Raw genomic sequence first — 14,265 nt, 5'->3', positions numbered from 1 at the left:
TCATAAGCCAAATGAAACCTTAACCTTAAAATTATACCAAACTTTAGAACCCTAACCCTAAATTAAATTCAACCCTTATTCTACTTGTAAACAAAATTGTACCCTAAACCTATTACTAAACCAAATTAGAAATATACCCTCACATTAAACCATATTTAAACCTAACACTAAACCAAATTGAATTGCAAACAAAATTGAATTATAACCTTAACAATAAATTAAATTGAGCCCTAATCTAAACCAAATAGAATCCTAACACTAAAAATAAACCAAATTGAACCCTAGCCCTAAACGTGATTGAACATTCTTGAACCAAATTGAACCTTAACCCTAAACTTGATTAAGCACTAAATTAAATTGAACCCTAACCCTAAACATAATTGAAAATTAAATAAAATTGAACCCTAACCAATATTATATTTGATTTGGTCTTCTGATTCCAATCCTAACTCTAATTCTATATATAATCTTTTAAACCAAAGTAAACCCTAACCGTAAACCTAATTCAATAGTAGACGAAATTGAGTCTTACTCCAACCCTACACCAAATTGAATGCTAACCCTAAAATTAAATGATATTAAATGTTGACTATGAACTTAATTAAACCTTTATTTATAACATCAAGCCTAGTTGAATGCTACCCCTAGCACTAAACTAAATTGAACCCTAAATCTTACACTAAACCAAATTAAAGCCAAACCATACACCAAATTGTATCATAACCCTAACACTAAACCAAATTGAACAATAACCCTAGAAACCAATTGAATATTCACCATAACCATAAACCAAATTGATCCTAACCCTTATCCTAACTAAACAATAATTAGATTGAACCCTAATCTTAAATAAACACTAACCAAATTGAACCACAATCCTAAATGAACACTAAACTAAATTGAATTGTAACCTTAACTGAAATTGTACCCTAAACACTAAATCAAATTGAACTCTAATCCTAAAACTAAACCAAATTGAATTATAAAAAAAATTGAACTATAACATTGTACCAAATTGAACCCTCACACTAAACCAAACCAAACCCTAACCCTATCACTAAACCAAAGTTAACCCTAACCCTAAACGAAACCAAATATAAATCATAAGACAAATCAAACCTTAATACTAAACCAAATCTCAAAACTCTAACCCACAATAAAATTCAACCCTAACCATACTTGTAAACAGAATTGTACCCTAACCCTAATAGTAAACCAAATTAAAAATAAACCCCAAATTTCAAACATATTGAACCCTAATACTAAACTGAATTGAATTGTATTCAATATTAAATTACAACCTAATTTAAAACCATATTAAACCCTGGCCCTAACAAAATTTCAATCTTTTTGAATAAAAGGGTAAATTTTTTATTGAAAATCAGTCACAAGAATTACAATGAGAACCAGAGCCCTGAGGCCCCAGAAAAGAACCACCAACCCAGCCTCAGATCAATCAACTTCAAAACCATCCATGTCCTTAGTGAAAATATTATGGAAATCCTGACAGTAATCCCTGGAGAGATGCTCCCAACCTTCAGATTTCCAATCACTATCATGTTTCAAGGCCCACTTGGCCAAACAGTCAGCTGCTCTATTCCATTCTCGAGGGATGTGGATGAAAGACACCTGCTCCATTAAAGAGCTAATTTGGAGAATCTGATGGACAATCCCTGCCAACTGCCACTAAATCCCACTCAACTTCTGCTCAGTCAACAAGTTAACAACAATTTGTGAATCCGATTCACAAATCACATTCCTTCGACCCAACGCCCAAGCCCGCTCCAGTGCATATAGAATTGCAAATCCCTCTATAACATTATTGTAGTCACACAAATCTGTCCATTTTAATTAAATGAATATTTCGTATTTATTTGATTAAAAATCCACTAGCCACTAGTTAATTAAATTAATATTTAATTAATTCATCCCCAAACATTCTTCTATTAATTAAATAAATTATTCAATTTATTTTAATTAATTCATTAAATCAAATTTCAAACAATTAAATAAATAAAATCTATTTATTTAATTAAAATCCCCTTTTCCTCTTTTAAATAAATTAAATAAAACATTTATTTAAATCATTATCCCCCCCCCCCACTTGCATTTTCCTACAAATGCAACTTGCACACATTTATTGAAATAAATGAATTTTTATTTTAATAAAATCCTATTTTCCCTCACCCACCAAATCCACTTGCAAAATCTAATCCCCTTCTAGATTCTTCTAATCCCTTCCTAATTAGCCTAATCCATTCCCTAATTATTGTCACATTCCTAAGCAAAATGGAGTCACTTCTCAAAGACTCCAAAGTCTTTGAAAAGCATTTAATGCTTTGTGTGTTCAACAAATTAACCCCCAAAGTCTTCCAAGACCACTAATGGCTCTTACATGACCATTTATGGCTCTTACATAACCATTTATGGTTATTTCAAACTTGTCTCCCCAAACATTTATTGTTTTGACCATATTCCTCCATTTCACATTTGCACAAGAGTTTATCCATTGGATAAAAGTTTTATTCTTTGAATAAAGAGTTTATTCATTTAACCAACCTTGACTTTAACTCCCAAAGTCATATCAAGCATTTAATGCTTATTCCCTCTCCTCTCAACCTATCTCACATTGACACTTCTCATCCTGGGATTGGATTGAAAGCCCTCACATGGATTTGAAATCATTCAATCCTGACCCTTGTTGAGATTGCTCAATCTCAACCATCCATTGCTCCATTTTTCCTATAAATAGAGCTCATTCCTTCATAATCCAAATCCTGAAAACTTGCATGCATTTAAGCTATAGGCATTTTAAGAGAGCATTTTAGCATAATTAACTAATATCTTGTCATTTTGGTTAAAATAAATCATTTTAGCATCAATAGCTTGATATTAGCTTTTCATTTTACATTTAGAGCAACATTTCAATCTCAATCCTCCATAAGCATCCATAGTGCAAAAAGCTGCTAAGAGCTACACTATTTTGGAACTTGGAGATGAGAGGAACAAGGGAGAAGGAGCTAAGAGCATGCTAAGAGGCATTTGGAGATGCCTCATTATCTTTGTTTCATTAGTTAGAGATATTAGCTTGATTTTGGTGTCTCTCTTGATATGCCTGTTTAGATTAGTTTTTGATTGAATAACACTAACGATTTTCTTGTGTGTTTTGTGTTGTTTCTCTTAGACTAACCTTGTCCATTTTGTAGGGCATCAATTATTATACTGCCACTCTTTATGCACCGAAAATAGGAAAACTACCTCCCCCCTACTATTCTTGCCAACACCACCTACTCCAGCAGGACCTGGGTTACCCCTAGATGAGCCATTAGTGTTAATCTTGATAAACTCATCCTGAGGGGGTATCCACCTTCCCACCCTTTGCACCTTCTTCATAGCCCGTCTACCTCTCCTGATAGAAGCAAAAGTTAGAGACAACTCCTACAAGCCAATCCTACTCACAATATCTACCTCATCTCTACCCAGTGGAAAATTTACATCACATTTAGCTTCCACTATCTCCCAGATCATAGAAATGATCCTATTCCAAACTTGTTGAACAAACAAATTGACTTCATGAATGATCCTCCTGTTCCTTTTGAGCCAGATTTTCCACAGAATGAAGATGGGCCCAATATACCACACAGTCTAGAGAAAGGAGGACATGATAGGAAGTCTACCGAAACTGCTCTAGAACTCCACTAAAGAATCCGTATGAACACAAGGATGCTTCCACACCCCCCACCAATAGTGCCAAATAAGCATAGAGAAGGGGCATCTGAAGAACAGGTGTGAGGGATCTTCCACCCTGTTACCACACAAAATATAGATAGAAGAACCCAAGAATCCTAGCTTGCAGATATTGTCCCAAGTTAGACATCTATTCCAAGCCAAAGTCCAAGCAAAGAAGTTACACTTTGGCCAAGAAACATTATTCCACACTTGTTTCCACCAGTTCACTTCTCTTCCCTCAAGTCTTTGGCTCAACAATTCCCGGTATCCACTAGCCACAGAAAAAATTCCCTTAGTATTTGGAGACCAAGCAAGCCCATCCCTACCCTTGAGGGAGCTACAATGTCTACTCGCCAAAATGCCCTACAACTCAGCACACTCTTCCTCCATCATAACAATCGGCCACTCATTAGGAGTCTTCGATCACTCCAAATCCAGCTGACCACACCTATAAATAACCTTAAAGTCACTCACCCTTGACCATCCCACTTCCAAAAACCTCTGACACAGGTTCCCAAGGCTAAGAAACTGATCAAGGATGGGAGGGTATCCATCCCAAGAGTTATTCCAGAAAAGGATCTCTTCACCCCTTCTGCAAATCCAAAAAAGTCTCGCCTTAATGAGAGAAGGCCCCCTCTTGAGTGTATACCAGATCGATGAGCCCTTTCCCTCAAGTGGATATCTAGGGATTTCCTCCATCGGGATCCTCTGCATATATTTGTTGGCCAAAATCCTAGCCCAGCCTCGATCCTACTCAACACACCACCTCCGATACAATTTAGCTGCAAGAGCTTCCCGAAATAGAATAGACTGACTTAACCCAAGCCCCCCAGACTGCTTTGAGCTATACACCAGGTCCCAATTGACAAGACTCCATTTGGAAGAGGAGAGATTACCTACCCATAAGAATTGCCTAGCCAGAGAATCCAAACCCTTCAATAACCACTTAGGAGCCACATGAAGCATACATCGATAGATCAGAAGAGCCTGAACTACCGACTGAATCAGTTGAACCCTCCTAGCAAAGGATAACCATTTATGAATCCAGTGATCAACCTTCGTGCGAAATATATCCAAGATCCCCTGCCATGACTCCCTAGGAGGGTTTCCAAGAGAAATAGGAACACCCAAATAAGTCATGGGTAGGGAACCAACTTGGAATCTCAAGATAAGAGCAATCCTCCTTTGAATAGATTCAGGAGTGTTGAAAAAGAGGATAGAAGATTTATCCTCATTGATCAACTGGCCTGAGGCCACAAGATAAACATCCAGGACCTTACGCAAATTAGTAGCTTTGTTGATCTGAGCTAGCCCCATAAGGGTTGTGTCATCCACAAACTACAAATGAGACTGTGACTACAAGTCATTACCCCATTTCCAACCCTGAATAATGAATAAATAAGGGGAGAGGGGGTCCCCTTGGCAGAGACCCCTAGAAGCACCAAACAGCTCAGTGTGGTCTCCATTGATAAGCACAGAGAAAGAAGTGGACGTAACACAACTCATAACCCACTGGATCCACTCGTCAGCAAAACCAAAATCCCTGAGGATCTTCTGAAGGAAGGACCAACAAGCTCTATCGTACGCCTTAGCCATATCCAACTTGATAAACATAGCTTTTTCCTTGGAGGTTGCCATAGAATGAATGGTCTCTATAGCAATGACCACACCATCCAGAATTTGGCGCCCTTCCACAAACCCACTCTGCTCCTCAGAAATAACATTCCCTAGACACTTCTTCAATCTTCCGCTATTAGCTTAGAGATGATCTTATAAATCACATTGCAGAGAGAGATAGGGCGAAACTGGCCTAATCAGTCAGCCCCATCACACTTGGTGATTAGAGAAATGAAAGTCGCATTCAATGCCTGAAGCATCTGCTTATTCCTCTGGGACTCCTGGACTAATTCCAATAAATCCATCTTGGTAATATCCGAAAACTCTTGAAATAATTCAACTGGGAACCCATCTGGTCCAGGAGCTTTACCTTTCCTCATGTGGAAGATAATTCTCTCAAGTTCTTCCAATAAAATGGGACACAAAATCTGTTCATTCATCTCCCTCGAGACCAGAGAAGGAATGCAAGCTAGAACCAGATTCTCCTCCACCGTCTCCCCCTAAGAGTCCTCCCTCAAGAGGGACTGGAAAAACTGAAGTGACTCCTTAGATATCTCCTTCAAGGATAAGCACTGCTCACCTCTATCATTAACCAAAACAGGGATGGAATTTCCATGTCTCCTTGCTTTCACTGAGTTGAAAAAGAAAGCAGTGTTCTTGTCCCCCTCCTTCAGCCAATCAATACGAGCTTTTTGCTTCCAGTATTATTTCTTCCCCAAGCTCCCAATCCTCAACCACCTTGACAACCTTGTCTTCTTCTCTATGTAAGTCCTCAGATAGACCATGCTCTCTGATTTCACTAGTGATCCCATTCAGCACAATTTGAGCAGCTTTCTTCTCATGAAAATGGTTCCCGAAACCTTGTTGGTTCCATTTCTTAAGCTAAAACTTAACAAATTGCAGCTGCTTGGCAAAAGAGTACATGGTAGTGCCAAAGGCCGACCTCCCTTTCCTCCACCACTCCACAACAAGAACCTGCAAAGAAGGGTCCCGAAGCCACATAAGTTGGAATTTGAATGAAAGTGAGCAAGCTACCCGAGCCGAAGAAGAAACCAGCTTGATGGGCCAGTGATCCAACCCTCTCCAGTCAAGAATCTCAGAACATGTGGAGCACCCCCCACCAATCCAAAAACTAGAAACCAGAAAATGATCCAACCTCTCTATAATCCAATACTCTCCCACCCTTCTATTGTTCCAAATGAACAAGCCATTGCCAGGCTTAATGTCAACTAGCTACAATAAGGAGATACTATCCTGAAAAAGGAAAAAGGAAGGTTATAACCGTATAACACCCCCCTTCTTTTCAATCAACTCCAGGATGGCATTGAAGTCTCCTGCCATAATCCAAGGATGAAAAGGGGCCAACCTTCGCATACCAGAAACATGAGACCATAGGTTTTTATTACCCTGAAGATCAGTGGGAGCATAGATGTTCAAAAACAAGAATAATTCCCCAGTCTCAAGACTAGATAGCACCCCGAATAATGAGGATCTGGAGGCAACCCACCAGACAGGGGATAACCTTAAAGGGTTCCAAATATAGGCCACCCCTCCCGAGGAACTAGTTGCCCCAACACACTGACACTCACCTCGCCCCCACAACTTTGGCACCAGACCCATCATACTCTCACTAAAAGTTTAGTTTCTTGCAAGAATAGGACATCAAGTGAATGATTCCTAATCAAATCTCGAACAAATTTTTGTCTAGGGCCACTGTTCAAGCCCTTTACATTCTATGAAAGTACAATCATTTTGGAGGATTGGAAAAGTGTGAATCCAAAGTCTTTACTGACCCTAAGTCAACCAAGCTCTCCCCCATCAATTTGATCTTATCCAAATCCTTCTTTCTACCAACTTTTGAGCTCTTCTCTGAAGCACTTTTCTTAATATCTTTCTGATGTAGACCCAGGAGAACGGAGGACTTATTACTTTTAACCCCAGCTGGTTCCAATTTCAAATCTATCAGAGAACCCTCCCCCTCAACCAAATTCACATCAAAACTAGGAGCCAAACCCAACTGTACCCCTACTGACTGGTCCAACTCCATTTGTTGGCTTCCAACCAATAGTAGGGCCCAGGTAGAGTCATCAATTACACTTTTTGGGACCCCTTCTGATGCACTCTGATCTAGAGGGGTTCACCCCGGATTTACTTCCTGATGGCTAAGGTCATCCAAGACCTCAAATCTATTAAAGGTATCCAGCTCCCATCTCTCCTGTAAGGGTCTCTTTTATCCTTTGTTCTTGTTCTTTTTCTTAATTGGGACAAAACCATCCGCACCCTCAATCTCAACTAACATGGCAGCTTTCCCTTTCTCAGCCCTATCTAGGCTTGGGTCTGACTATTGAGGTTGTCACACCACTGGTTTGTATCTAGGGCACTTATGCTGTAAATGACCGTACTCATGACATAGATGGCATCGAAAAGGTAAAGTCTCATAATCTAACTGTTGAACCCAAGAATAAGAGCCTGCACACATATCTATAGCATCTGGCAAAGGTTTACTAAGATCTATTTCAACACAGATACGCGCAAAGGTCATTACCTTTCTGCCCAAAGTTTGCGATGAGGATCACACTGGCCTCCCAAGAAATTTAGCAAGCATCTATAGCACATCCTCCTAACAACATTCCACTAGAAATCGTGGTAACCGAACCCACACTGGAACTCGATTTGGGAGCTCCTCTAAAGGATTAAACCCCACATGCCAAGGCTTGATGAATAATCCCACCTGGTTGTAAAAATACGGGCCTCTTTTTTCAAAGACCCTATTGTGATCCTCCATGTAGTTGAAAGTAACCATGAAGTAGTTATTTGCCAAAAGCATAATCTCCATTTCCCCTTCTGGTGCCCAAGTCCATTGTGCCCACTTTTCCATAAACTGCAAGGAAACCCTCATTCCTACAAACTTGCACTATAGCGAATGGTTTGAAAAATATTCAATGTCTTCAGCTATCATCTCAAGAGGAATAATTAGCTTTGGGCTCTCACTACATCTCTCCAGACAACCATTAATCTTCACCATGCAAGAGCTGCCAACACTCCCAAACCCCAAATCTGATGAGAAGAGATTATTATTAAATGTCTTCACACTCTAAAGTGGGGGTTTTGAGCTCACCGCAGCATGAAAATCCATGGCTAGAGTGACCTGTGAGGCTTCCCCACCAAAACTCGCCATCGGGGCGCAAAAAATAAAAAATACCAAAGAGCCAAGGGCCCACACCCCAAAGGGCCACCCACATTGGCTCGATACCCAAGGCATCTCCCCTCACAAGCACCACCAAAAATCCCTGTCACACTGGAAAGCCATGACCATAGCAAGCAAGAGATGCACCCTCGCACAGCCTCCACACCTCTCGGTGACCACACCCACACCCACTGACGAGTGTTGCCAGCACCTTCCACCTCTATTATCCACCAACACGCTACACTTCCCTCCCCTACATGAAACTGCACCAGATCCACCTGCGAGCTAGGGCCATGAAACCCTAGCTCGGCATTCTGCAAACCCCCACATGAATGCCATCTCCTAGTAACAAAATTTCAATCTTACCACTAAACTTAATTGAACATTAAACCAAACTAAACCCTAAAATTAAACCATATTGAACTTTAATACTAAACTAAGTTGAACACTAACTATAAACCTAATATAGCCCTAACCCTAAACCAGATTGCACCATAACCCAAAATTAATACCAAATTGAATCATAGCCTAAAACCAAATTGAACTCTAAACCTACATTATACTAGAATAAACCCTAACCTTAATTAATATTCAACACTAACAGTAAACGAAATCAAATGTCAACTATAAAACTAATTTAATCATAAACCAAATTGAAAGCTAACACTAAACCGAAATAAACACTAACCCTAACACTAAACAAATGTGAACCCTAACCCTAAATAAAACCAAATTCAAATCATAAACCTGGAAATCAAACCTTAACTATAACACTAAACCAAATTTCAAAACCCAAAAGTTCAATGAAATTCAACCCTAACCCTCCTTGTAAGCAAAATTGTACCCTAAAAATAAATTCACATTTTCCCCTAAAACTTAAATAAAATAAACCCTAGCCAAAAACCAAGTTGAATTCTAAATGCAAACATAATTAAACCCTAAACCAAATGGAACCATAATCCTTACTCTAAACAAAATTGAACCCTAAGCCTAAACCTAATTCTACTCTAAACCAATTTGAAATCTACACCTAACACTAAAATAGAATACCAATTTGAACCTTAACCATATACCATATTGAACCCTAATCCTAAATTATCTAAACTCAAATTTTGGACCAAAGTCAACCATAACTCTAGCACTTAACCAAATTGAACCCTAACTAAATTGAAGTATAAGCCTAACACTAAACCAAAATAAACCCTAATTAAATAAGTTGTATTGAACCCAAACACTAAACCAAATTAAATGCCAGCTATTAAACTAATTGAATCTCATAAACCAAATTAAACCCTAACCTTATACAAAATCTAGCCCTAACCCTAAACCTAACTTTGACCCTCACCTTAACCCTAACCCTATACCAAATTCAATCTAAATATAATTAATTGTATACTAAATCAAAATAAACACTAACACAAAAAAAATGAATCTTAACCCTAACAAATAAAAACTTTAACCCTAACACTATCCAAAATTGAATATTAATTTTAAACAAAATTGAACACTAAATCAAATTGAATGTTAAACCTTAACCTAATTTTAGACTAAACCAAACTAAACACTAAAACAAAACCAAATTGAACTCTAACCCAACCCATAACAAAATTTTAAACTATAACTATAATTCTCTACCAAACTGAACCCTAACCCTTAACCTAATAATTTATCTTTGACTTTGACAATTTGACTCTAATAATTTATCATAAACTTTCACAAGTTAACTCTAAACCATAGTGTACCATGATATTAACACATTACCAAATTAAACCCTAACTATAAACGAAATTTAACCCCAACCTTAATAATAACCTTCAACATGATCAAACAGTAAACCTAATTCAATCATAACCATTACTAAATTATATTTAAACTATTTTTGTACAAACCCTAATTATAATTTAATATTTAATAAAAATGATTCCACTAAAAATGTTATTAAATTATAAACCTAAACAAAATTGCAGCCTAACCCTAAGACTAAATCAAATTGAACCATATCCCCATATTGACGCATACACCTAAACCTAATTAAACATTAACTAAAATTCAACCTTTATCCTAAACCTAATTCAACACCATAATAAAACTAAACACCAACCCTAATTTTTGGTAGATTTTTGAGTTTGAGTTAGACTTCAATTAACCTTACTAATCACTCAGGTTAGCATTTAACTTAAGTTAGTAATCGAAATAGGTCACAAGTTAAATTTGATTATAGCTACTATTGTATTAGCATTAAAGTTGTGGTACAACTAGAATTCTAAATTAACAATCGCTACTATTGTATTAGCATGAAAGTGGTGGTAAAATTATAATAGCTTAACAATGGCTACATTTCAATTTTAATTTTCCTTTAATAAGAGTTAACTTGATTTTTTTATATATATTAAAATAATTTTATTAAAGTTAAATTATCTCAATTATAAAACAATTCAATCTTTAAATTTTATTTAAATAACTAATTACAAATAAATTATTAGATTTAAACTTTATTTAAATAATTAATTACAAATAAATTATTCTTGATTTAATTGTTTTCAATTACACCCTACATATGCTACTAGCTTATATATATTGAATAATATATATAAAGAAAATCTCAAGATATCAAGACTTTCAATTTTTAATTTGATAAACATATATGATTTCAGTTCGAAACAGCGGGTTGTAAGGTTCACTTTTACCATGATGGGACAGGATTGTGTGTGTGATAACAAGAGGCAGAGGAGAAGCAAAATAAAAGAAATATATATATATATATATATAATGACTATTATGACTAATTACAAGCAATACAGGAAACGTGGGAATAATGCCCTTCACAGTGTTGAAACTAATCTCAACTATCACCCTTTATTACTCCTCTGTAGACTTCTTTCTCCAACTTCTACTTGCCCCTTTTTCAATGCAAATTAAATGTAATGTAATATATGTTTCTTTTTCCCTCCTTGCTGGAAAAGTGTAGAAGAGTCTAGAAATTTCATAGCAGTACAAACAGGTGTATAAGAAAAAACAGGTTAGTTTTTATAAGCAATATATGTAAAAAGAGCAGAAAATTGTTTACATTGTTGTAGCAACAGCAACCAGTGAAGAGGGCAGCCTCTTTGTATACAAAAGATAAAGTAAGGTAGTTTTAAATGGTGTGTATGAGGAGAGCAGAAGTTTTACTGGATGTAGCAGAAGGGGTCTCTGTTTTTAATCTCTGTGAGGTGAAGAAAGATCGGCTTTGTATTTTTGATAAACAATTTAATCAAACATAATCTGCCCTGTATTTTGGGTTATTTTAAATCAGAATTTTGTATGATTCAATATATATACAAAATTAAATAAATCAAACATTGTCTACCCTGTATTTTGGGTTATCAATACTAGTTATTTTATTTTTAATTAAAGAAATCCTACGTAGGCCATGACACTTTTCTACGGGGAACTTTTCCATAGTTTTTCCAGCCTGAAACAAACATCTGGTTTGGCTCTGAGATTCTGAAAGAGCCAACTCATGTAATAGATCATGCATTTTGCAGTATTTAATGATGTAATCGTTCCCATCATAGGGAACAAATTCAATCATACAACGATCAACCAGCTCATTTAGGTAAGAGAATACTAGCTCGTAAGATCTTCTCTTTCATCAGGATTAACAAATCGTTGGGCAAGCCATACTTGTACCAGATACTCACAACTCATTATAGCATCTTCTGGATGAGCAGAACAGCAAAGAAAACAAGGTTTTAGATAGTCAGGGAGAGCGTCGTAAGTTAACCTGAGCATTGGTAGAACGTCCTCCTTGATTGTACTAACTTTATTTAGCCAATTCAACGTGGATTCCTATTTGTTAGGAAGTCAGTTGACGCTTGCCATAGATGCTGCTACTGTCTTCACGGCCAGGGGTAATCTGGAGCATTTTCTTTCTATTGCACGGGCCACCCTCTCCAATTCCTCTGGCGGACTGTGATTGTGATCTTCAGGGAACGCATGAATGCAGAACAATCTGCAACTGTTTTCTTCGGAAAAATAGTCCATGTGATGGATGCGGTGAGCTCCCACATTTTCTAAAACTAATCCAGGACGGGGCTTCACATCAATGTCCCTCAGATACATGAGATACTTTGAGCTTCGGTGGATGCAGAGGATTCTCTCCTTCAAAACCCGAATCTTGCGACCCAGTAAGTACCTGGAGATACAGTTGGTGTGGTGCGGAGCTTGAGAAGAGTCCTCCAACAGGTGGAGGGTGTCGTAGAGAAAGTCTTCAAGTTTCTGCAACCAATTCCTTACTGAACTGGAGTTTGTTCTCCACACTCCACCGGCGTCGTTGAGAAGGCATTTGATAGATTCGAGCTCATCACAGATGAATTCCAAATCCTCTGTGTGCCTGGTAGCTACCGAAATCTCCTCAAAAAAAAATTTCAATAAGAACTGAAATGACATGATCTGCAAGCACAGACACAGGAAACCCATCCATCGTTCCCAAGCGTAGGGAAACTAGTATACCACCATATATTGGTGGAAATTTTTTGACTGTAGAAAACCACCATTAAAGTGGCGCTGAAACCACGTAGTTGTAATGGTCAGTCAAGAAAAAATTGACGAAATTGGAATGGTCTGATCAACGTAACCATTACGCGGGTCAATAGATCAAATATGTTTTGACCGTGAATTGCGTTGTTATTATTAGACTGTAATTGCCAACTCGATTACCACTCAAATGCATTTCGATGAAAGTGAAATTTGATGTTTTGGTACTTGAATATGAAATTTACAGATGGATACTCGGAAAATTCTAAGAAAATTGGAAGGAATACTAATTTCAATTTTGTCCAATTCTGCGCGAGTCGCAATTGGCTCTGTCTGCCTCAAATTTCCAAGTTATTCCGAGGAAAAATCGCCCATCCAGAACAAACTCAGTCCTCAATTTTGTGGATTGGACATGACGATCGTACTACTACGCCGGGTTCGAAGAATATTTCTTCGTTCAATTCAACCTTACACTTTGAATTAGTGTTAATACCTAGGGGAAGAGTACTACTAGTCGTTATAGTTAATTTCGCAAATCCACAAATCTTATATGGTATATTGAATTTTTATTTTTATTTTAGTTGTCTTTGCATGCGACTTAAATGCTTATAGCTATTGATCTCGAATCAGTTATGCGCACATAGGTCAAAAAGTACACATTTCAAAGTGTCCCCTGATACCTAACTAAAAATGTTCCAGTAACCGTCCACTCAAAATTGCCAATACTTGTAGACAAATGTCCCAATAGTTTTGCACAAACGTCCCAATAGTGGTGCACAAATGGGCCAATTATGAACAAAAATTTACAAAAAATGACAAAAAATGATCGGCTATTGGTACAAAACAAAATTTATTAATGGTGTTTTCACTAGATGGCTATTTGAGGGTCACTATGACAATCTCAATTAATAGTTGCAATTATATTTTTTTATTTTATATTGATGATGATCAATAAATAATTTGTTTTTTTTTAATTTTCCGAAGTATTATTAGACAAGAATATTGAATATTTCATGTTTTCATATTTGTTTTAACTATTTAATTTTATATTGTTTTATGTAGGTTTGGTCATATCCACAATATGTAGGTTTAATTTAATATTGTTTTATGTAGGCTTTGTCTTGATTTCCTATCCACAATATTTTTTTGTATATTATACTATTATCTTTTATTAAAAAAATGTTAAATAAAATTTATTCATTAGTTTTATTTTT

Source organism: Cryptomeria japonica, chromosome 5 (assembly GCF_030272615.1).
Source record: "Cryptomeria japonica chromosome 5, Sugi_1.0, whole genome shotgun sequence".
Classification (NCBI taxonomy): Eukaryota; Viridiplantae; Streptophyta; class Pinopsida; order Cupressales; family Cupressaceae; genus Cryptomeria; species Cryptomeria japonica.
This window is presented reverse-complemented; position numbering follows the sequence as displayed.